Below are 24,220 nucleotides of genomic sequence, written 5' to 3'. Positions count from 1 at the left end.
CAAGTGCAGAGGCCCATCTACTTCGTAAGCAAGGCCTTGCAAGGCCCAGAATCGAGGTACCAGTCACTGGAGAAGGCGGCCTTAGCAGTAGTGTTCTCAGCCAGGATGCTCCGCCATTATTTCCACAATTTCACAGTGGTGGTGATGACGAATCTCCCCATCCAGAAAGTACTTCAGAAGCCAGACGTAGCTAGAAGGATGGTTCGTTGGGCAGTGGAGTTGTCAGAGTTTGACATTCAGTACGAACCCAGGGGCTCCATTAAAGGGCAAGTCTATGCAGATTTCGTGGCAAAGCTCTCACCAGGGGGAAACCCCCAAGAAATGGAGTTAGGATCACAATGGATGCTCTCAGTGGATGGGTCCTCCAATCAGCAGGGGAGTGGCGCTGGAATAATCTTGGAGGGGCCCAACGGAGTGTTGATTGAGCAAGCCTTACGCTTCACATTCAAAGTAAGCAACAACCAAGTTGAATACGAGGCGCTGATCGCTGGAATGCTTTTGGCCAAGGAGATGGGCGCACAAAGCCTTTTGGCAAAGAGTGACTCACAATTGGTCACAGGACAAGTAACAGGGGAGTATCAGGCAAAGGATCCACAGATGGCTATGTCCTTGAGGTACGTCGAGGTGTTGAAGGGAGCCTTCGATGCGTTTGAGCTGGTGCATGTCCCTAGGGAGCAAAATGCTAGAGCTGGCCTGCTTGCCAAGATGGCTAGCTCAGGAAAGAGGGGAAGGTAGAGGACTTTCATCCAAGATACGCTCAAAATGCCGCGAAAGTTCGTGGCGGACAATAGGGTGGATGTCCTTCACATTAGCACAGCAAGAGGAAAGCCAAGGAGCCACCGCTCTTTGATTCAAGATACGGCGAGGGCACCCCGCATCAGCACCTACGCGACCTCGCCAGAAGAAGAGAAGGGCGTACAAGTATATGCTTTGGAGGAAGACGACACGTGGATGATCCCTTACAGGCAATACCTAGTGGATGGAATCCTCCCAGCGGAACCAGAAGAAGGCAAGAAGGTCAAGAGGAACGCCGCAAGGTACACCTTAGTGGATGGGATATTATTCAGACACGGGTTTACGCACCCTATCTTGACGTGCGTAAGCGGCGACGAGTGCACCAGGATAATGGCTGAACTCCACGAAGGTATTTGTGGGAGCCACGTGGGAGGAAGATCCTTGGCATCCAAGGTAGTACGAGCAGGTTTTTTTTTATGAGAATCAAATAAAGGAGGCTTTTATTAATGGAGGAAGAGGACATCCACCCTTACATTTGAAGTTCTTCCTTCTAGTCTTCTCAAAATTAAAAGAAGACATAAAATAAAGATGAGGCCCAGGCCCAAAGCCCAAGCCCAAGCCCAAGAAGGCCAAAGCCCAAGTCCATCCCATGAGGGGCAAGGCCAAGCTTTGAAATACTCTTGTATAGTTTTAGGAGGTGTGGTTATTAAATAAAGGAGTGTGAAAATGTAAAATAAAGTCACATTGTCCATGTGACTTAGGAGAGTGGTGTAGGTGTAGTTTTTAGGAGGTGTCATAGTAGAAAAAGGTCACACCTCCCATGTGACTTGTTTTTTGTGGGAATTTCAAATGAGTTTTATTTGAAATTTCCCACCTATTTTTCAGCACCTCAAGGCTATAAATAAAGGTGCTTAGCTTGTACAATTCAGATTTGAATTTTAATTAGAGAAACTATACTCAATTTTTGAGAGAGCATTGGAGAGCTTTGTGCCTTCTTCACTAGTCTTATCTTGATGGTTCAATGGTTACCTCAAGTGGCGGCTTGCACACTTATCTTGGAGTCTCCATCCTCCTAGTGGCGTGATCATCCAACCATTCCTCCGTCTTCATGAACTCTCTCTTCTCCTTCCTTCCTTCTCTTTTCATATTCATGTCTTAGCTTGTGTTCCTTGTCTTTTGGTTCGACAATTTTAATTTTCAGCTGGCTGTTCTTCCTTTGTTCTTGATTCTGTTCGGTGCTTTTAATTTTCCAGCATTTCTATTTAGTATTCTTGCCTTTTGCTTCATTTTGATCAATTCATTTCAGTTTTATTCCATTTTGTTCGGTGCATTTGCTTTTCTTTCCAATTTAATCGGTTCAATTTGACAATAATTGGAACTTCCAAATGAGTTTGGGTTTTGGTACTAGTTTTGGTGAGTTCTTGTTCATAGAACCTTGATCCAATTTTAAGATAAAGTGCCTATCTCATATCCAACTCAAGATGATTCCTAAGAATTTTAAGAATCATTCAAAGTGTGCTATTGGAATCACATCATTTTTACTGGCCAACGGTAAGAGAAGACTGCGTTCGATACGCCCTGCGTTGCAGGCAGTGTCAGATGCACGCTGATTAGCACAAGGTGCCGCCAGAGGAACTGAGATCCATATACAGCCCATGGCCTTTCCATACTTGGGGGATTGATATCCTAGGCCCGTTCCCTCTGGCGATTAGGCAGATGAAGTATTTAATAGTTGCCATCGAGTACTTCAAAAAGTGGATAGAAGCAGAACCAGTGGCACAGATCACTGCGCACAAGGTACAACACTTTTGTTCCGTCCGGTTGACCGGGACGTCTTCGTGCGCGACCTCAACCGTCAGCTAGGGACTCCTTCCCACTGGTTTCCTGTGGATTCCTGCAAAAAAGAGGACAAAGAGGCGCCCTAGCGGCCGTGTGCACTCCGACGCTCAAGTCAGCCAGCAAGAAACACCAAAACTGTCCACCTACGTCTCTGAGCACCGCGTATGGCACTCTGAAGGTGGTAAAAGAACTGTGTATATCTGTGTGTGTGTTGTCTCTTTCAGGCAAAAATATTCCCCAATCACTTGTACGTAACCTTGAAGCACGAGCAAGCAACTAGAGAGTTCTCTGGTAAATTTGCCAAAAGTTCCAACCCCGTTTCCAACATTCCCCTCGCTATTTAATCCTCCCAAGCATTTAAAGCGCCTTAAAGCGCTTTTAATCACAAACGTAACGCACTCATTAAAACTTAATTAGAAAATGTAGCGCATTTAAGACGTTGAAACGCTTGGGAGCCATCATAGTGCCTGAACGCTCGAAACGGAAACTGTATTGAATGACTTTAATTACCTGGCACCTGACCAAGGGTTGTTTCCATTCTGATCTGGCTGTTATACATGTGAAGGGCCTCACGACGCCATGACCCCATCTGGGGGCGCTTCTGCCCACCTGGGGACGTTTCTACGTGTGAGTCCTCCTGCTGGGAGTGCTACTGCGCTAGGGGTGACATTTTGGGTGCAAACTCATGCGCCCAATCATCTAGTCACTTACTCTGAGAGCGTATCTGCCTTCCTCTCGCACCCTGCACCCGGTTACCCTGGGCGTGACCTTCCTCTTGGGTCGTATCTGTCCCGAAGGCGTCTCTGGGGCGGCAGGGGTACTTCACGAGTCAGGCTGCCCTACCCTGATGCTATCACTATGGCCTTGAAGCCACCTTTTCATTCTCTTTATCACTTTCCCGAGCTATCGGGACGTGAGGCCTTCCCACAGTGTCGCTCCCTCCATGGTCTTTCCTACCCATGGGTATCGGGGAACCACACTGTGATTGCCTTGTTTTTACACTGTTTGATCTGGCGACGCCCTAGTTGGGCGACGCCTTCACCTAGGCGACGCTTCCTCTTGGCGATGCTGGCACTTGGCGTCTCTCCACCTAGGCGACGCCTGGCGTTGACTTTGACTCTTCAGCCGTTGACTTTGACCTTGATTTAGTCAACGCCCGGATACGGGACGGTACAACTTTGTTTGGAAGAACATTGTGTGTCGTTTCGGGGCGCCGAGGCGTCTCATTTCAGATAATGGCACTCAGTTTGCTAGCCAACAGTTGGGTAAGCTGTGTGCAGAGGTAAGGATCAAGCAAGTGTTCGCATCAGTAGAACACCCCCAGACGAATGGGTAGGTACAATCGGCGAATAGAGTTTTCCTGAGGGGGCTGAAGAGAAGATTAGAAAAGGCTAAAGGGGCGTGGGCAGAAGATGTACCAAGGATTGTGTGGGCTTACCACACCACACCTCAATATTCCACCATGGAGACGCCGTTCAGTTTGGTTTATGGGTCAGACGCCATGATCCCGGTGTCAGAATCCAAAGTAGTAAAAGCGCATGCACATGCCCAGAGATCAAGATAACAAGTATGTCCCGCACAAGTTAAAATCCGGGTCCTTGGTCCCTGAGCAGGGGTTAAGGGATTCCTTCGGGATGCCCCTTCCTCAGGTATGAATAGCTAGCCCCGGTGTCTGGTGTTTTAGACACCCTGAGGACAAAATGGCGTTGCTGTAGTAGGCCTCTCCTCAGGCGTGGGCACCAAACGCAAAGTGATAAGGGCTAAGTTGCCCTGGTGTTTTAGAAACCCTAAGGACGATACGGCGCTTCCGTAGTAGGCCTTGTTAGAATATATGACCTTAAAGGAGAGGGGGGTGAATTGTTTAAGAAAGATTTTAGTAAACTTTTAAGCTTAGAATGAAAATTCTTTAAGAAAACCTTGATTAAGGATTCAGTTTTTCAAAACAAAAAGCAAAAGCACAAAGTTGGAAAAACAATCGGTTGGTTTAGCGAAACAATCGGTTGTTTATACCAGTTTTAAAATGCCAAAACTGAATTTAAAGAGATAGGGATAGAGAAATTGTACAAAGTTGTTGTACCGTCCCGTATCGGGGCGTTGACTAAGTTAAGGTCAAAGTCAACGGCTGAAGAGTCAAAGTCAACGCAAGGCGTCGCCTAGGTGAAGGCGTCGCCTAGATGAAGGTGTCGCCTAGGTGAAGGCGTCGCCTAGGTGAAGGCGTCACCTAGGTGAAGTAGTCGCCTAGGTGAAGGCGTCGCCCAGGTGAGGGCGTCGCCAGATCAAACAGTGTAAAAACAAGGCAATCACGGTGTGGTTCCCCGATACCCATGGGTAGGAAAGACCATGGAGGGAGCGACGTCGTGGGAAAGCCTCAGGTCTCGATGTCTCGGGAAAGTGATAAAGAGAAGGAAAAGGTGGCTTCAAGGCCATAGTGATAGTACCAGTGAAGGGCAGCCTGACTCGCGAAGTACCCCTGCCGCCCCAGAGACGCCTTCGGGACAGATACGACCCAAGAGGAAGGTCACGCCCAGGATAACCGGGTGCAGGGTGTGAAAGGAAGGCAGATACGCTCTCAGAGTAAGTGGCTAGATACTTGGGGGCATGAGTTGGCACCCAAAAAGCCACCCCTAGCGCAGTAGCACTCCCAAGCAGGAGGACCCACACGTAGAAACGTCCCTAGATGGGCAGAAACGCCCCCAGATGGGGTCATAGCGTCGTGAGGCCCTCCACGTGTACGACAGCCATACCGGAATAGAAACACCCTCTAGTCAGGTGCCAGGTAATTAAAGACATTCAATACAGTTTCCCTTTCGAGCATTCAGGTACTATTATGGCTCCCAAGCGTTTCAACGTCTTAAATGCGCTACGTTTCGTAATTAAGCGCTTTAATGAGTGCGTTACGTTTGAGATTAAAGGCGCTTTAAATGCTGGGGACAATTTAAATAGCGCTGAGAATGTCGGAAAAGGGGTTGGAACCTTTGGCAAATTTACGAGAAACTCTTTGGTTGCTTGCCCGTGCTTTAAGGTTACGTACAAGTGACTGGAGAATATTTTTTCCTGAAGGAGACAACACACACACATATACACATTTCTTTTACCACCTTCAGAGTGCCATACGCGGTGCTCAGATACGTGGGTGGACAGTGTTTTTTGGTGTTTCTTGCTGGCTGACTTGAGCGTCGGAGTGCACACGGCCGCTAGGGCGCCTCTTTGTCCTCTTTTTTGCAGGAATCCACGGGCAACCAGCGGGAAGGAGTCCCCAGCTGACTGTTGAGGTCGTGCACGAAGACGTCCCGGTCAACCGGACGGAACATTTGGCGCCCACCGTGGGGCCGATATAAAACATCAGTCCCATCACAAGTTCGAGAAAAATTTACCAAGTTACAGTAACGTTGAAGGAGGTTGGAGTGACAATGGCCCCCACCAGACGAAGAGCAGCGCGCGCAGCCCCAGCAGACCTATCCATGCAGCAGGTCCTGGAAATAATGAGGGGGCTGGAGCAGGACATGGCGGATTCAAAGATGGAGCAGGAACGCATGCAGGCAGACCTTGACGCCTCGCATGAGCGCAACGAAGAGCTCCACCGTGTGAATGAGGAGTTGCGCCAGGGCCTGAGAAACAATCGGAGGCGGCCTGGACAGGACGAGATGGAGAACCATTCCCCACCAAGGGAGTTTTCCACTCCTTTCTCGCAAGAGATCCTAGATGCAGCGATCCCGAACACGTTCGCGGGACCCAAGGTAATCTTCACTGGGATGGAGGACCCAGAGACGCACCTTGCTGCATTTCACACACAAATGGTCCTGATAGGCGGTTCTGATGCTGCCAAGTGCAAGCTCTTCATGAGCACCCTGACCGGGATGGCTATGGACTGGTTCATTAGCCTCCCCGAGGGCCATATCACATCTTTCCACCAATTGTCGCGGTTATTCAGAGAACAATACTTAGCCAACAAGGCCCCGCCGCCGGTCAACTACGACCTGTTTGATGTGAAGCAGTATCAGGGGGAGACCCTGAAGGAGTATATCAATCGCTTCTGGGCCCAGGTCGTGAAGGTTGGTACAACAGAGGAGCCTATGATCGTGTACGCATTTGTGAAAGGCGTATGCCCCGGCCCCTTTGGAGAATCTATTATCCGCAATCGCCCTAGAACCTTCGCTGAATTACGGCGTAGGGCGGTAGAGCACATTGCTTCGGAAGGGGAGGTATGTGTGAAGCGCACCAGCGCCGTACCCTCACGCCCGAGGGGACCAACGCGAGTTCAACCCGTCAGAGTCAATGAGACCACGACGGGGAGAAAGAAGCCAGAGGCGAGACGCCCCTACGAGGCTAGAAAGCCCCAGCCTCGGGGCCCAACAGGAGGCGAACGCCCCGCCCCGCCAGAGAAAGAGCAAGACCGGCGAGGTACAACTTCGTGGTTGAGTTGAAGGATTTGATCGCCGTGCCTAACATAGCTGAGAGGCTGAGGCGACCGGCGAAGACCGACAAGGTGTTAGGGCCCCGTAAAGACTCTTGGTGCGAATTCCACGAGGCTTTCGGGCACCAAATTGATAATTGCCTGTCGTTGGGCTACCAGCTAGATGAGCTGGTGAGGACTGGGTTTTTGAAAGATTATGTCGCAGATTCCCCAACGACCGTCACCTTGCCGCCGCCGGCAGATGAGCCAGCGCACGAGATGCCAGTGCTTGGCGAGGTCCATACCATTGCTGGAGGTTTCTCTGGCGGAGGGCCCACCGCCTCCCAGCGGAAGAAATACGCGAGGGGGGTAAATTCAGTTGAAGAGAGGCTCTCGGGGGAGCCATGGGAGTCAGATATCGTGTTCACATGACGAGACCTCCGAGATGTGGTACCCCACGACAACGATCCCGTTGTCATCTCTGTCGTCACAGCCGGAAGGAAGGTTCACAGAGTGCTTGTTGATCAAGGAAGTTCGGCAGACGTCATGTTTCTGTCGACCTTTAACAAGTTACGGTTGTCCCCCGATCTGCTGAGTCCCTATACAGGATGTTTGTATGGGTTCGGGGATAACCAGGTAGAAGTCCGGGGGTACCTGGAGTTGAGGACTACGTTCACAGACGGAGAGGCCTCCCGCACGGAGAGTATCCGGTACCTCGTCGTGAACGCTAATTCTGCCTACAATATTTTGCTGGGCAGACCGGCGTTAAACCGTTTAAGCGCAGTGTCCTCCACCCGTCACATGAAGATGAAGCTACCAGACCTCAGCGGCCGGGTGATCATCATCAGATCAGACCAGGAGGAGGCGAGGAAATGCTACGAAAACAGCCTGAAGACGAAGAGAGGCGTATTTATGGTGTACGAACGTCCGCCGAGCGCGGACGCAACGATGATTGAGGCGACGCCCGCTGGGCTGACGCCTGAAGAGGCCATAGCAGAGAGGGTGATGCCCGAAGCAGATGTGCCAATGGAGGAGGCGCCCGTAGAAGAAGCGGTGCCCCCCGAAAAAGCGGCGCCCGTAGAAGAAGCGGCGCCCGTCGAAGATGATAGTAGGGAGCAACCTGCAGCTAACACCATAGAAAGGGAGATTGGCGGCAAAGCTTTCAAGTTAGGAAGTTCGCTAAGTCCAGAAGAACAGGAAGGGGTGGCAGAAGTGATTTCGCGCCACCTGGATGCCTTCGCATGGTGCGCCTCGGATATGCCGGGCATCGACCCCGATTTCCTGTGTCACCACCTCAGCATGGACGCCACGGTCCGCCCCGTGCGTCAGAGAAGGAGGAAGTTCAATGAGGAGCGACAACAGGTGGTGAAAGACGAAACGCAGAAGCTGCTGAGTGCTGGCCACATTAGGGAGATTCAGTACCCTGAGTGGCTCGCCAACGTCGTCTTGGTGTAAAAGGCGAGCGGAAAGTGGAGAATGTGCGTTGACTTCACGGACCTGAACAAGGCATGCCCAAAGGATTCCTATCCGTTGCCCAGCATCAACGCCCTAGTAGACAGCGCGTCTGGCAGCAAGGTGTTAAGCTTCCTGGACGCCTTCTCAGGGTATAACCAAATCAAGATGCACCCAAGAGACGAGAGCAAGACTGCGTTCATGACTGAAACATGCAGTTATTGCTATAAGGTGATGCCCTTCGGGCTCAAAAATGCGGGCGCCACGTACCAGAGGTTAATGGACAAGGTCCTGGCGCCAATGCTTGGGAGGAACGTATACGCTTATGTAGACGACATGGTGGTGGCGTCGCAGAACAGGGTGCATCACATGGCAGACTTGGAGGAGTTGTTCAACACAATATCAAAATACCGCCTCAAGTTGAACCCCGAGAAGTGTGTTTTCGGGGTAGAGGCCGGTAAATTCTTGGGTTTTCTGCTCACCGAGAGGGGGATAGAGGCGAACCCCGACAAATGTGCGGCTACTATCGCCATGCGGAGTCCGACATCGGTAAAGGAGGTTCAACAGTTGACAGGGCGGATGGCGGCGCTCTCGAGGTTTGTTTCCGCCGGAGGAGAAAAGGGGCACCCGTACTTCCAGTGCCTCAAGAGAAACAGTCGCTTTGCATGGACTGAGGAATGCGAAGCGGCTTTCGTTAAGCTGAAGGATTACCTGGCGACGCCTCCAGTTCTCTGCAAGCCGGTAACGGGCGTGCCCCTCCGGTTGTATTTTATGTAACGGAGCCGGCCATCAGTTCTGTGTTGGTCCAAGAGCAGGACCAGAGTCAGAAGCCCATCTACTTTGTAAGCAAGGCCTTACAGGGAGCTGAGACAAGGTACCAAGCACTGGAGAAGGCGGCGCTGGCGGTAGTGTTCTCGGCTAGGAGGCTCCGTCATTACTTCCACAGTTTTACGGTGGTGGTAATGACCAACCTCCCTATACAGAAGGTGCTGCAGAAGCCCGATGTGGCAGGAAGAATGGTACGCTGAGCAGTGGAACTATCAGAATTCGACATACAGTACGAGCCTAGAGGATCCATCAAAGGGCAGGTGTACGCGGATTTTGTAGCAGAACTTTCGCCCGGAGGTGAGCAAGAGGTGGAAGCGAGTTCACAGTGGCTGCTCTCGGTTGATGGCTCCTCAAACCAACAAGGGAGTGGTGCGGGAATAGTGCTGGAAGGACCCGACGGCATACTGATCGAGCAGGCCTTGCGTTTTGCCTTCAAGGCAAGTAACAATCAAGCAGAATATGAAGCCTTAATGGCAGGAATGCTCTTGGCCAAGGAGATGGGCGCACAGAACCTCCTAGTGAAGAGCGACTCCCAGTTGATTACGGGGCAGGTGTCGGGTGAGTTCCAGGCGAAGGACCCACAGATGGCGGCGTATCTAAAATACGTCCAGTTGTTGAGAGGGGCGTTCAACGCTCTTGAGTTGATACACGTCCCGAGGGAGCAGAATGCCAGAGCTGACCTACTCGCAAAGCTGGCCAGCTCAGGCAAGGGGGGTAGACAGAGGACAGTGATCCAGGAGACTCTCAAAGCTCCGCGTCGATTCGTGGAAGACAACAGGGTGGATGTCCTCCAGATTTATGCATCAAGGGGAAGGCCGAGGAGTCACTCCTCTTTGACCCAAGATACGCAGAGGGCGCCCCGCATCAGTACATACGCGGGTGTGTCTGAGGAAGAGCAGATGCAGGTCTGTGTGTTGTCCAAGGGAGACACCTGGATGACGCCCTATAAACGATACCTAGCGGATGGGGCTCTTCCAGTGGACCCTGAAGAGGGTAAGAAAATCAAAAGAAATGCCGCAAGATATACTTTGGTGGATGGGGTGCTGTTCAGGCACGGTTTCACTCACCCTATCCTAACATGCGTCAGTGGCGATGAGTGCACCAGGATAATGGCGGAGCTACATGAAGGCATCTGCGGAAACCATGTAGGAGGAAGGTCCTTGGCCTCCAAGGTAATACGCACAGGTTTTTTCTGGCCAACAGTGAAAGAGGATTGCGCACGGCACGCCCAGCGGTGTAAGCAATGTCAAAAGCACGCCGACTGGCACAAGGCGCCGCCAGAAGAGTTACGGTCCATATACAGCCCGTGGCCTTTCCACACATGGGGAATTGACATCCTGGGCCCTTTCCCACTAGCAATCAGGCAGATGAAGTATCTGATCGTCGCCATCGAATACTTCACTAAGTGGATAGAGGCAGAGCCCGTGGCACAAATCACTGCGCATAAGGTACAACATTTTGTGTGGAGAAACATCGTGTGTCGCTTTGGCGTACCCAGGCGCCTGATATCTGACAACGGAACCCAGTTCGCCAGTCAGCAGTTGAGAAATCTGTGCGCTGAAGTGGGAATCAAGCAAGTGTTCGCGTTGGTTGAACACCCCCAGACCAATGGACAAGTAGAGTCAGCAAACAGAGTCCTTCTGAGGGGGTTAAAAAGAAGGTTAGAGAAGCAAGTGACTGGAGAATATTTTTGCCTGAAGGAGACAACACACACACATATACACATTTCTTTTACCACCTTCAGAGTGCCATACGCGGTGCTCAGATACGTGGGTGGACAGTGTTTTTTGGTGTTTCTTGCTGGCTGACTTGAGCGTCGGAGTGCACACGGCCGCTAGGGCGCCTCTTTGTCCTCTTTTTTGCAGGAATCCACGGGCAACCAGCGGGAAGGAGTCCCCAGCTGACTGTTGAGGTCGTGCACGAAGACATCCCGGTCAACCGGACGGAACAATTGTTTATACTGGTTCACTCCGAATCCAGAGCTACATCCAGCCTTCTCAGAACCCTGAGGAAATCCACTAAGTAATCATCACTTGATCACTTACACCACAACCAAGAGAATGACCTTGAACACCTCAAGAAACACACTCTCCTTGGCCAACACTAAGATTGCTGATCTTGAACACCTCAAGAACACACAGCCAATCTCAGCAAACACAGAAAACGAATTGTTCAATACAGTACAAAGATTACACTTGTTACAGATGATAATCTGAAATCAATACAAGTAGAATCCTATTCCAACACCTTGATCAATCACAAACACTTTGCAATCTCAGCACTTTGAAAAACTCCTTAGAAAAACTTTGTCAAAAGATTCTTAATTCTCAAATCTGTTTTTCTGAATTTATTCAAAGATGTAGTTTGTTATCAAATCTTAAAAAACTCTTAAATTGCATTAAAAGATTGGTCAAAGCATTTAATGACTGGAGCGTAATCAGTTAAAACATTTAAAGCTCAGTCAAATAGAAAACAGTTTTTCTGTTATGGTTCCAAAACAAACAATTGGTTGTTTCCTCGAATCAATCGGTTGTTTTGGTACTTTAACAGTTCAACCATTAAAAAACAGTTTTCAATCTTTTTCTCAAAACACCTAAGTATAAACAATCGGTTGTTTCAACTTAGTTAGAAAATCATTTTACTTTTATAAAGATTGAGAATGCTAATTGCTTGAGATTTAATCAAAAGGTGGATTACAACATATAAACTACCCCAGAACAAAGCTTAAACCAGCACAACAACATCAAGCAAAGCAGAGGCTTCAACATCCTTCAAAGGATTTTGATTCTTCAAAACATTGAACACCACTTGGTTCAACAGGCCTCTCCTCAGGCGTGAGCACCAAACGCAAAGTGATAAGGGCTAAGTTGCCCTGGTGTTTTAGACACCCTGAGGACGATACGGCGCTGCTGTAGTAGGCCTCTCCTCAGGCGTGGGCACCAAACGCAAAGAGATAAGGGCTAAGTTACCCTGGTGTTTTAGACACCCTGAGGACGAAACGGCGCTGCTGTAGTAGGCCTCTCCTCAGGTGTGGGCACCAAACGCAAAGAGATAAGGGCTAAGTTGCCCTGGTGTTTTAGACACTCCATGGACGATACAGTGTTGTTGTATAGGCCTCTCCATGGGCGTGGGCACCAGAGCGCGATTTTAGTCGCAAGAGTCAAGATACGCTGAGGATACCTAGAGCAGGTCCCTCCTCGAGCATGGACGCCCAATACAGGTGAGATAAGTCCTACTCGCCCTCGAGCGACGTCGAGTGCACAGAAGAACCGATAAGCCCTCCTCGTCCTTAAGCGATGTCGAGGCCCGAAAGGGGATGAGACCCTTTTCACCTTAAGCGAGAATAAGGCCAGCGATGCCTTTGGTAGTAAGCGCCTCGGGGCTCAAGACAAGTAAGTGAAGAGCAAGGAGAGGATGAAGCATGAAGGCACGAGCTACCAAAGATAAGAAAAATACACGAAGTTAAATCCTCCTTTGCCTTTGGGAAATGACGAGGCAGGCAACGCCTTCGTGAGAGAAGTTCCTCACAGATACAAAGGCCTAGCAAATTTCTAAGCGAAAAGACAAAGAGAAGGGTGTGCCTCGCGACTTAGGAAGAAAGAGCAAGAGAGAAAGTCGCGTGCTACCTAAAGAGTTAAAAGCGAAAGCGGATAAAGTACAAAAGGAGTTGAAAGCGAATAACATTTAGACAGAAGCCATTGTCAGAATTACAAGTAAATTCAAATATATGTACAAAATTACAGGGAGAAGGTTCAAGACGTGCATCAGTAAGTGGAGTTCACTCCCCAAGGTCGAGGGGCATGACCTTCCCATCAACGATATGGTTGAAAGGGTTGCAGTTGGAGGTGTCAATCCCCGGGTTTTCACAGGCGGCTTGAGCTAGGGCCTCCTTGAATCCCTCTGCAAAGGTGTCGGCCATATCGTCAATAAGCTTCTTTTTGGCCTCCTCCAACTTCTCTATTGTGGAGTCCCGAATTTCCTTCTCCACAATGAGCCCCTTCTTGGCCTTCTCCAGCTCTTCAATCGTGGAATCTCCGGAGGCTAGCTGCTTCTCGAGAACTTCCTTCTCCACCTGAAGCCTATTCAGTTCAGCCTGGAACTTACCATGCTCAGTTTGGAGAAGGCTGAGCGCTTCCATCTTTGCAGTTAGCTCCCCTTCATTTTTTTCCAGCGATTGCTCCCGGTTAGGGCACTGGTCGGCAAGTTGTTTTTGTTGTGCCTCAGAAGTTTTCATCGCCATTTCCAGATCGGCGATTTTAGATTGCAGAGACGCCACCTGATTGAGGAGCTCCACGCTAGCTTGCCCTGCACCATGTAGTCGTTTGCGGGTTTCCTCATTGGACTCTTGGGCCCTCTTCAGAGAGGCCTTGTAAACCTCCTCTTGGCACGCCCAGCCACGGCACAGGCTCTCCTTCTCCTATTTCAGGGTAGCCACTTCCTGTTGGAGAGTTTGGAGGGTGCGTGCCTCGTCAGCCTTGGACTTTGCTTGGGCGCGCCATTCAAGGGAGATGCCCAAGAAGGCCCCAGGTAGTAGGGCATGCCTTCTCTCCTATTCTCCCCGGAGGAACTTTCCGGCGTCGACTTTTTTCAGTAAAACCCCTCATCAGTTGCCTGATTGGCGGAGGAATCTCCAAGAGTTCTTGGGTAGGCGTTGGGGCGGCAGGTGCAGGGGTTGGTGTTGGTGTTGGTAGGGGCGCAGACTCCACCACCCCCTCTTCTTGGACTGCTTGCTGTGGGGGAGATGTGGCGTTGGGGGGGTTGTCCATCAAAGACCCCCCATGTGGAGGTGAAGAGGAACGTGAGTAAACGATCTGGTTGGTCCTCCTCCTCTTGTAGACAGGCCCCACGTCCGAGTCTTCATCCTCGGAGGAAATAGTGAGCACCCTTTTGCCTTTGTCAAGGGGGGTTGTGGGAGGAGTACCAGCTACAGCCAGTGGGACTACAGCAATGAGAGGGGGTGAGTTGGGTGCATGGAGTGTGGGAGGAGAGTTGGATGTTTGGAGTGTGGAAGGTGCTTGGAGCATGAGGGGAGAGCTGGGTGTTTCGGCAGTGTGGGGTGGTGGTGGTGATGGTGGCGGTGGGTTGGACTCGGTAGTGGGGGTAGTGGAGGCGCCAGCCTTTGCGGGTGATGCATTAAAGCAAACCTTCAAGGACTTGGCCAGATCGACTCTCCTTGAGGAGTCCATCACTGATGCTGCACCAAGACAAACCAAGCAACAAAGGTTAGGGCCCATAATAGTAAAGCATGAAGCACCAAATACATATAGCGAGGCACAGAAATTTGGAGTTAAGATTCGAACTTACGGCCAAGTACAGAATATCAACTCTAGTACTGAGGCAAATTCACAGATCAACGACACGTATAGAAATTAGAGCAGATAAACATTGCTTACGTTAATCAGAGCAAGCACGATTAAGAAACAAATGTAGAGAAGACAAGTAAGGGGCGAGTTTCCCTACCAAAGTATGAAGATAGGGTGTGCGCGTTGAACTCACAAGCTATGAGCTTCAATGTGTTGAAAACAATCTTCAGGCCAGCCAAGGCCTCGCACACCCCTCTATCGGCGGAAGACAGCTCGTCCAAAGATTTGGGTTTGGTCAGCTTGGGATTTTCCTCCCAATACAGGGGAAACCCATCCAGGACTGAGGGGTTGCGTTTGTTGGCTTACACCCTGAAGAAAAGGCCCTTCCATCCCTTGTAGGAGTTCTGGAAAAGGGTGAGGAGAATTCTGCCCGCGACTCTGGAAAAGCTCACCCAGAGGCTTTTCCCTTGCTTTTTCACTTCAAAGAAATGAAGGAAAACATCCACGGAGGGTGGGACGCCTAGGTACCCACACAGAATCTCGAAGGCCCGAACGAATGCCCAGTTGTTGGGATGCAACTGGGCAGGGGCGGTGTTGATTTCGGTGAGCAGCTCCCTCTCAAACGGGGTGAAGGGGAGGCGCACACTGACGCGTTTGAATACAGTTTGGTACATGAAGAAGAAGGGTTTCCTGCCGTTGAACCTATTGTCCACACAGACTGGCTCCCCCGGGGTGCCATGGCGGACGGAGACGTGGGAGTCGTGGGTACTGCAGAAAGCGTTGAAGTTGTAAACATGTGGGTCACCCTGGTGATCCACCATGTCTTCAACAGTGGTTAGGCTGGTGCACTCAGCCAAGAGCTCATCTGAGGCCCAGGGGTACTGAGCCTTATAGTCGACCTCTGGGGAGGATTGGGCGTTGTTTTTGTACGCGCCATAGATTGATAAAGAAGTAGAAGAAGGAGGAAAAAAGCAAAGGCCTACGAAACCCCTACCCACGCGAGAAGTCCAGAAAGGGGGGAGAACGAAGAAATTAGGAGGAAAAGCGAGAACACAAAAATGCAGAAATATAAACAGTCCCAGGCAGGTATAAAAGCAATACAGTAAAGAGAAAGAGTCATCGACGCAGAAAAACCATACCTTTTGTGGTGAGAGTTGCAAAGGTCTAAGCTTTTGCGAAGAGGAAGAATGCAAGAGTCGCGAGTTGCAGAGAAAGTTCTAAGAAGATGAACAGTAGAAGAGAATGCGAAGGGAGTGAATGAAACAGTGCCTCGAGCGCGCGTTTTTGAAAGTTATAACATTAGCTCGAGAAGCACTAACGACACTCATCCCCAGCCGTAGGATCGAGCCACGTGTCGAAAGATTAACACGTAACTTAAAGCGTCACATCCCCAGCGCAGAAAGCATCACGTCAGACGCTCAGGAAGTGTACGTCAACTGCTCAAAGGAATGTCACGTCAGCAAGAATGCCACGTGGACAATAGGGCGAGGCCTTAGTCTTTTCGCTGAGAACAAGTATCAGCTCAAGACTGGGGGGCTTGTGTACCGTCCCGTCCTCGGGCGTTGACCAAAGTCAACGTTAAAGTCAAAGTCAACATCTAGTGAGACCACTCGAGGAGTCCAAGGAAGGAAGTCAACAGACTGACCGCTTGAGGCGTCGCCAAGACAGGGCGTCGCCAAGATGAGGCATCACCAAGATAAGGCGTCGCCAGGATGAGGCATCGCCAAGAGAAGGCGTCGCCAAAGTAAGGCGTCGCTAGGAGAGGGTGTCGCTAGGTTGAAGCATCGTCAGGTTAAGACGTAGCCCAGAACAGTAACAAAGAGAAGAGAAAGGTGGCTTCAAAGCCATAGTTCTAGTATCAGTAGGAAGTATCCTGACTTGTGAAGTACCCACACCACCTCAAGGAGACCCCTGGGGTAGATACGACCCAGGAGAGGGCCAAATCCAGGGGTGAACCAGGGGCGTGGTGCGAGAGTAAAGTAGGTGCGTTCCCAGGGGGATTGACTAGAGGCTGGGGCGCATGAGTTGGCACCTAGAAAGCCATCCCACGTGCCAGATGCACTTCGAGGAAAGAGGACTCGCACAATGAAATAACCCTAAGTTGGGTTACGGCGCTGTGAGGCCCTCTGCGTAGAATAACGATCAAGTTAGAAGAACACGTGGCAATAAGCACTGGAATATCAATATTTTCCTGAAAGTTCGCTAAGGTACGCGTTAATTTAGTTTACGTATCAAATGTTTCAAGGCACATTTTTATACGATTTCAATGCGCTTTAACGCGCTTTAAATGCGGGAGGTGTATAAAAAGGGGCCTTAGGACGTTTGAAAGTGACCCGAGTTTTGACCTAATTCCCGCAGTTTTTACACACACGTAAACCCAAGTTGTTTCGCTGCGCACCCACTGTACGCACAGACAATTAGGGCAACACAGTATAGCTACTCAGTGTTTTCGACCACCTTTAGAGCATTCGTTCACGGTGTTCCGATACGGAGGTGTGTCACCTCTGATGTTTCTCGGTAGCTGATTTGATCGTTGGAGTGCAAACGGCCGGGAGGGCGCCCCTTTGTCCACTTTTTTTCAAGTACTCACGAACGGTGCATAACGAAGGTGCCCTAGCTAGCGAGGACAAGCCACGCACGAAGACGCACCCGGTCAACCGGCGGGAACAAATCCTTAAAAGATAAATGGATAGAGTAAAGGATAAATGTTTGTATAAGTTATCCTTAATCTTAACTTTTAAGAAAAATAAAACTTTTGAACATGCTAGTCGAGTGAGTATTTTATGGAAAGATATAGTACGTGTTTGAAAAGTGGTATTTAGAGTATTTTGCTTTAAGGAAAATTGAAATATCATCCTCAATTATAACAATTAACTTGGTAATTGATCCTGCCTGTTGACCAGAACGTTGGAACTTGCCTCGTCAAACTTGGATCGACGTGTGCACCGCTTCAACCTCCGTCCTTCGTCACGATCCACCTCAAGAACCTGCAAAATAACAGAGCGGCGCCGCTGCGGCCGATCGCACTCCAACGCCCAAGTCAGTGACTGAACCACCAAATACTTCAAGAGTAAAACTCAAGAATTCTTAAGGAACCGTGAACCAGTTCTCTCTCACAGTATGCTCAAGAACTCGCAAGCGTAAAGAAGACAATCTGAACGTGCGTCCCTCAAAAGTTCGTTGGGGAACCCTTAAATACCTGGTCACTTTCTCTCTCCTGGCAGTTACAGACCTAGACATGTGGCTCGCACCCAGCTGTACACGTGTCATCATCTGGAGCCTCCTTGACTTGGGCGCTGCTTCTGACTCTCCTTTGGCTAAGTTACTAATGCATGATACTGCTCAGTGCATAGCTAACTTGGAGCGCGATCTCTACTGGAATTGGCGAGTTAGGGTGCCTTCGTACACCTTCCCTGTGGTCTCGCCGGCCGCCTTCATAATCTGCACCACCTTCATCTTCAACGATGTGCTTGCTTCGGCGATCTCTAATCACTTGGTCGCCTGAGTTTACATCTGGCGACTTCATCTTTAACCCGGTGTCCGCCGGTTCTGGTATGCTGGAGATCGGAGCACACCAACTTAATAACTGGCGACTACACGAGCCCCCCGACTTCCTTCCCTTCTGCCAATCTGGCGTCTTGTCAACACGCCTATACTGTAGCTTGAGGCCACGTCATCACTTCCGACTACCAGGGCGGTACACAAGCCCCCCAGTCTTAAGTGAAGACTTGTCCAGCGAAAAGACTAAAAGAGTTACGTCAATACCGATCTACGTGGCACTGGCGCAGAATTTCAAGCGGTTGTACTTTCTGCTTCTCTGACGCTCCACCAAACACTCCTCCCATCGTTCGACACGTGGCTTCATCAACACTTACCTTCAGTTAACGTTTGCGCTTCCCAAACCCATTTCGAAAAACCCTTAAACCCATTTCCCTCCACTGTTTCATCACTTTCTTCATATTCTCAGACACTCCTACTCTCTTCTGCAAAAAGCTCTCAACGTTCTTCAACCTCCTGAATCACCAACCTCCTTCATCACTCTTCCGATCATAAAAAGGTACTTCCATTCCTTCTTCTGCTGGTTTTTCCTGCATTTTAACCGATTCGCATCATCCTTTAACTGTCTGGTGCATACGTTGTGGGTTGCTTTTTTTTCTATTTCTCCTTCTTCGTAACTTAGGGCTTCGTCTTCATTACAACGAACCTTCGTTCGTTCGTTTTCTCACCCTTCGTTCATGATTAGAGTCAGCCTCTGCGAGTCCTGATCACCTTTTCCTTTCTTCTTCCTTTGCAGCTTCCGCAATGACTCGCTCAAAGATCACCCCAAATCCTCCTCCTTCGCCACGAAACCCCTCCTTACAAGCACACAACCCACCGTGAGCACGCGGTGCTTCTTCTTCTCAGGCTGAGAGGCCTGCACCCTCCCGCCCCAACTTGGCTCAGGCCACTCCACCCGTCGCCGGAGGAGCCTTCGTGCCTTCTCTTGATTTCAAAAAACTGTACCCATGGGCCTCCCCGCTTTGTTGAAGGAAACATCTTCTGTAAACTCTGCTGGGGCAGTTTTGCGATTAAAGAAGGGGGACGAGCCTCACTTATCATTCCACAAGGAGCACGACGAGAAGATGATGGTGTTGCCTTGCTCTCCCGACATGCCGGTGTGCGTTGATGATAAGGGGAACACCGGCGGGTTGTTCTGCCTCATCTACACCACCCTGTTCAAGAAGGTGAAACTTAGGTTTCCCTTCACTCGCTTTGAAAGGGAGCTTCTCACCGAGCTCGACATCGCCGCTGCCCAGCTCCATCCCAACAGTTGGGCGTTCGTACGGGCTTTCCAAATAATGTGCGACCACCTGGGGCTGCCAGCGTCAGTGGACGTTTTCTTATTTCTTTTTGAAGCCAAGCACCCAGGAGATCGCCTGTGGGTAAGCTTGAATGGGATTACTGGGAGGTCGATCCTCTCTATCTTCCAGCAATCCTACAAAGACTGGAAAGGCAAGTTCGTCCAGGTGCGCCCCAATGACAAGGACGCTTCTTTGCTCGATGGTTTCCCCTTATATTGGGTAAACAAGGGGAACAAAGAGTCCAAAAGCAGCTTCAGGAGGCCAAGGAGTCCTGATAGCATGGGTGCCTTGGACAGGGACCTCTGCTTCTTCTAGAAGAGTGTGGCAGATGCCAACATCACCTTCCTCACCACCACGCTTATCTGCTTCGAGTTCTTAGAAGATCAACTTGAAATTCGCATAGGTTAGAACTCACCTCAACGTCTAAGTTATTTCCTTGACATTATCTCTGTTAACTGTTTCTAGGCGTCTTGTGCGTTGCGCGCAAGACTTTGGTTTTATTTTCTGCACCATTTATCTGCTTTGCTGCATACTGCCTTGGGCATTTATTTTTCTCTCTGAGCTAACCCATGCATTTTTGCTTTATGCAGATCATATGTTGGGCCAGGGCAAGCTCGCTGAACTGAGGGCACTCGCCCGAACCCACGGGTTGGCATCGGGTTCCCAAACCGTGCCAAACTCTGTGGTGGAGATTGCCGCTGCTCAGGGCAGATCGCCACCCAAAGGCCCAACTCCTCCCGATGTCCAACCCGCCAACCAACGTAAAAAACTTATCCTCAGAAAACCAAAGAGGAAAGCTCCCCAAGTAGTCCACGAGGAGGAAGAGGAAGACGACGAGGCGACTGAAGATGGCCTCGTCACGAAGAGGAAGAGGGTGGCACCTTCTTCACCATCCGCTCCACCCCCTCTTCCAACATCAACACCACCATCTACACCTGTCCCGCCTCCAACATTGCCTCCTCCACCAGCTCCCACCTCGCCAGTCCAAGCAATCCCCTTGGCATCTGCGCCTCCTGAAGTTGAGGGCGCCGAAGCCAACTTCTTGGAGAACCCCCCAAGCGCCTCCACGCCTTACATATCAGCTGGAGGGGGTCCTCCTTCAAACGCCTCCACCGCAAACGCTGCACCAATCGGGGATGAAGGTGCTCACCACTCTCCAATTCTTATCACCGAATCCCCGATGTCGCCACCACGCCAAGAAGCACCTGCTGAACAACCAATTCAAGAAGGTGGCGGCGAAAACCAACAACGAGCCCACCCGGTGCCCCCACAAGCAAACCTCTCTCTTGAGGTCAAGAGGATGTGGGAGCCTTTCTCAGCGAAGCTAAAGATGATGGCGGAGGATTTCCCCGCCATTATATCTAAAGCTGTGGAGAGCTCCACCAGGAAGCTCCAGGATGACCTCTACGCCCTTCGAACTGAGAATAGCACTATAAGGATTGAGGCGGAGAAGTTATCCTGCAATCTGACACTCGCCGAGATTGAACAGTCCCGAGTAGAAGATGCAATGAGCACCGAGCTCCGGGTGGCGCGCAAGGAGGCCACCGATCTCCGCCATAAGGTACAGCTCTTGGCTCAAGAGAAGATCGAGCTAGAGAGCAAGCTGGTGCCTTATCGCGTCAAAGTGGCTGACCTGGAGGCCTTGATTAAAACTGACGCCGCCAAGGTGAAGAAACTGGAACAAAGGTCAGCCGATCGGGAGGTCTTCCTGGGAAAGGTGGAGAAGGAGAGGGACGACACCATGGCTAAGCTTGCTGAAGCCAACAAAGAAAAAGGGAAGATTGTTGCTGAACTGGGCCAGGTGCAGGCAGAATCCAAGAAGGTTGCTGAAGACCTTCTTCAAGCTCAGGAAACCATTGAAAAACTCAAGAAGCAAGCTGAAGAGCTGGAGCAGCAGAACGAGGGGCTGAAGAAACAAACTGAAGAACTTAAGAAACAGATCGAAGAGCTTAATCTGAGTTCTGCCCAAATTCTTGCTGCTGGATTCGAGGCCGCACGGGAACAGTTTGCCTGCTTGATCCCCGATCTAGATCTTAGCATGGTGTCCCTCAACAACGAGGTGGTGGATGGGAAGGTTGTTCCTGATGAAGACTGATCGATTTCCTCCATCCACTACCTTTATGCTTTCTCCTTACATACAATTGTAATAAACTTTATATTTTCTTGTACATGTGCCTTGAATCTGATAGTTACTTTAATGATAAAGTCTTTGTATTTCCTCTTGCAACTTCTTTGGCTGCTTTAACTTTCCTTGCACAATTTGCTTCAAGAAATTAACTTAACGATTTCGTAAGCGCAGAAATTAACTTAGCGATTTTGTAAGCGCGATCATATACTTAACTGCCTCGAACCACTTCGATTTTGAATAACAATCACTCTAACAACTTGTAATCTCAAGGCAATGAACCTTAGCGTAAAATCACTCTTCAATCAACGAACTTTAACTCAACTAATGGCTTAAGACATCGCTTCACCCGATCTGCCTCATCAAAACGGGTCTTAACTTTCTTGCCATTGCTTGAGTTTTTCCTGGTCGCCAAAGACTCTTGGCGATATCAGATTCTTCCTGCCTTCACAACTTGGCCATTGTTCCTTCATCTGGGGGTAGAGGCGCCTTTCGGATCCTTCTCTACCTCCTTGAGCTTCAGAACAAGAGGCCGGGTGACTAGGCGTTCTCTTCGAACCTACCTTAGCCACCCTCCAAACTTCTTCCACCCTTTACACCATACCTGAACTCGTTCGAGACGAGAAGGATTTTATCTTGCCTGAACTCGCTCATCAGCGAGAGGGTCTTTAACTCGCCTGAACTCGCTCATAGGCGAGAAGGTCTTTAACTCGCCTGAACTCGCTCATAGGCGAGAAGGTCTTTAACTCGCCTGAACTCGCTCATCGGCGAGGAGGTCTTTAACTTGCCTCTACATTGCCCCGGGGGTTACATCTCCTCTCCCCTCAGAAACACTAAGGACTTTTTGCTGGTGCCTCTACATTGCCCCAGGGGTTACATCTTCTCGCCCCCAGAAACACTGAGGACTTTTCACTGGTGCCTCTACATTGCCCCAGGGGTTACATCTTCTCGCCCCCAGAAACACTGAGGACTTTTCACTCTTCCTCGCCTGCACTCGCTCGACGGCGAGGAGGTCTTTATCTCGCCTCAGGACGCGCGAGGGCGTTGAGGTCTTTTAACTGGTGCCTCCGATCGCCGAAAGACGATGAGGACTTTAACTTTAACTGATGCCTCCGATCGCCGAAAGACGATGAGGACTTAAAAACTTTTTAGAAAGCATGCAATATATCTTTACTTGCCTTAAATCACATATAAGTGACAAGGTCTTTCTTCAAAACTTTCTGAAAACAACAAGCATGCAATCTGAAACAACTTTGAGCTTCGAAAACTCTTCTTTTATTGGGTGGCCTCATTAAAAACCCTCCTTAGGGAAAAAAGAGTGCCCCCTTCTAACTGTTTTAACAGAGACATCGTAATATAACTTCGTGTTTGTCTTTACTTACAAAGTTCTTAACTGTAATATAACTTGAGGTGCGTGGCGTTCCAAGTGCGAGGAATCGCCCCTCCTTCCAATGTCTCTAAGCGGTAGGCGCCGTTTCCGAGCGCCTCGGTTATTCTGAACGGTCCCGTCCACTTAGGCGACAGCTTATTCTCCATCTCATACTGGTGGGCTTTCCTCATCACCAGGTCGTCCTCTCTGAACTGTCTCGGCATCACCTTCGAGTTATATCTTCGTTCAATCCTTCTCTTCACCGCCTCAGCTTTCAATCTCGCCTCTTCCCTGACCTCATCCAGTAGATCCAGGTTCAACCTTCTCTCTTCATTCGAGTCTTCCTCTACGAAGTTCTGGACTCTCGGCGAGCTCTCCTGGATCTCCACTGGAATCATTGCATCACACCCATAGACCAAGCTGAACGGGGTCTCATGGGTTCCTGACTATTCGGTGGTGTGGTACGCCCAGACTATACGGGGTACCTCCTCAGCCCAGCTTCCTTTGGCTTTCTCTAGCCTTCTCTTCAAACCTCTTAGCAACACCCGATTAGCTGACTCTACTTGGCCATTTGTCTGAGGGTGCTCGACGGATGCAAACACTTGTTGAATTCCCACCCCTTCGCACAGCTTCTTCAACAGGTGACTTGCAAACTGAGTCCCATTGTCCGACACCAGGCGCTTGGGCACACCAAACTGACACACAATGTTCTTCCATACGAAACCTTCGATCTTGTGTGCAGTGATCTGGGCCACTGGTTCTGCTTCGATCCACTTGGTGAAATACTCAATCGCCACCACCAAGTACTTCATCTGCCTGATCGCCAGCGGGAATGGTCCCAGGATGTCGATTCCCCATGTATGAAATGGCCAAGGGCTATAAATCGACTTCAACTCCTCGGGAGGCGCCTTGTGCCAATCGGCGTGCTGTTGACATTGTTTGCAACACTGCGCATACCTCTTGCAATCTTCTCTCATCGTTGGCCAGTAATACCCTGCACGGAGAGTCCTTGCGGCCAGAGCTCGACCCCCGACGTGGCTTCCGCATATCCCTTCATGGAGCTCTTCCATAATCCTCGTGCATTTCTCGCCATGCACACATTCCAGGAGTGGGTGAGTGAACCCAAACCTGTACAACTCGCCATCAATCATTGTGTACTTGCTAGAATTTTTCTTTATCTTCCTAGCCTCTGCCGGATCCAGCGGGAGAAGGCCATCTACCAGGCACCGCTTGTACTGTGTTATCCAGGTGTCTGACTCATGGGTAGCGCGGACCTGCGTCATGTTCACCTTCTCTCCTCGACATGCTCTAATTCTCGGCGATCTCAAAGTTTCT

Source organism: Phaseolus vulgaris, chromosome 11 (assembly GCF_051622355.1).
Source record: "Phaseolus vulgaris cultivar YP4 chromosome 11, ASM5162235v1, whole genome shotgun sequence".
Lineage (NCBI taxonomy): Eukaryota > Viridiplantae > Streptophyta > Magnoliopsida > Fabales > Fabaceae > Phaseolus > Phaseolus vulgaris.
The sequence above is the reverse complement of the archived record's forward strand: the minus strand, read 5'-3'. Positions refer to the sequence as shown.